This window comes from Echinops telfairi, unplaced genomic scaffold, assembly GCF_000313985.2.
Source record: "Echinops telfairi isolate 266 unplaced genomic scaffold, ASM31398v2 ScPeMD7_7417;HRSCAF=8455, whole genome shotgun sequence".
In the NCBI taxonomy this organism is placed as follows: Eukaryota; Metazoa; Chordata; class Mammalia; order Afrosoricida; family Tenrecidae; genus Echinops; species Echinops telfairi.
The window spans coordinates 3,193,656-3,195,265 of NW_022111317.1; positions in this window are offsets into that span (position 1 = coordinate 3,193,656).

Below are 1,610 nucleotides of genomic sequence, written 5' to 3' on the forward strand. Positions count from 1 at the left end.
GGCGTGGGCTTGGGGGGCATCTAGTCCCCCACTGAAGGTGGTGAGCCCAAGCCAGGGGTGGCAGGTGCCCCAAGAGCCCACAACCCCCTTCGGTGACAGAGGGGGACCTCTGGGAGCTGGGCGGCCCGCAGGCTGAGGGGGCTATCTGACCAGCAGAGGGAGGGGAAGAGGCTGCGGCCAACCGCCACGGTGACGATGACCGCCACCTCCCATTCCAGACACAGAATGCCGTGCGCCCCCAGGCGTGGGCTGGGGGGCTGGGGAGCAGTGGCTGCACCTCCTGGAGCTCAGGTCCCGAGGCTCAGGGGCGGAACCTCCCCGCGGCGGTGCGGGGGCGGGGCCCGAGCCTCCCTGCTGCCACCAGCCAGGCCTGGCAGAGGGCAGGGGCCGCGAGGGTCCCCAGGGCCCTGGTGTTTACTTGAGACTCATCAGAGGAGCTCTCTGACGCACGCGCGCCTCAGCCGGGTGCCAAGGACCCGCGGGCCCGCCGCGCCACCTCCACCTTCGCTGCCCGGGCTCTGCAGGGCGCAGTACAGCTGCTGCCCCCTCCAGGCAGCCCGCCGGACTGCTCCGCCAGCACACACACGCACGCACACACGCACACACGCGGGCTCACACGACGGGATCCACGCCAGGTTACCTGTCCGCCCCTTCCCCCCAACTACCCTCTTCTTTGGCGTGACTACCCCATGTTCTCATCTGTTACTGGCCTCTGTGCCAGCCCCCAGCCCCCCAGCCAAGGCCAGGTGCTCCTCAATTGGAGACCTGGATCACCCCCGCACCCCCTGCGACTGGCTCAGTCTCCTTGGTTGTCTGGAGGGGTCTCAAGAGTGGGGAGGGGCAGGGGGCAGAGCTCAGCACGAACACAGGCCCTGGTTGAAGCAGCCAGCATTTCTGGAGGCCCTGTCCTCGGCTGTGTGCTGGCTCTGCCTCTGTCCAGCTGGGTGACCCTGGACAAGGCACTCACCCTCTCTCTGCTTAGGTTTCCTTGACTGTCCAAGGGGGCTGACCACAGGGCCCCCTGAGGTGATGAGGGAGAGATGGGATTGCAGGAAGCATGTGGAGTTGAGCCTGGCAACAGAGAGCTAGTGCTCAGTAATGAGGATCAGCTAGGAGCCCTGGTGGCATAGTGGTTATGCATTGACCTCACTGCTAACCTCAAGGTCTACAGTTTGAAACCACCGGCAGCTCCACGGAAGGAGGACAGGGCTGTTGGCTTCCATACAGTGTTGCGGTCTTGGCAACCCACAGGGGCTGCTCTCTCGTGTCCTGAGAGGTCACTTCAAATGGGCATTGACTTGATAGCAGTGAGTTTAGTTTTGTTTTTAGTGTGGGAGCGTGGCAGCCTCGGGGCTAACTTGCTCCCTTCCACAATGGAGGCTGAGGTTCAATCCAGGCCAGGGCCCCTCAGGCGCAGCCCCCACCCGTCTGTCACGGGAGGCTGGCACGTTGCTGGGAGGCTGGCATGTCGGAGCTTCCCAACGGAGAGACTAGGAAGAAAGGGCTGGCAATCTTCTTCCAGAAATGAAAACGCCTGGCCACGGTGAACCCACGCACAGCGATTGTGGCGCCGGGGCAGCCAGGGTTTGGTCTCCTTGGACACCGGGTGA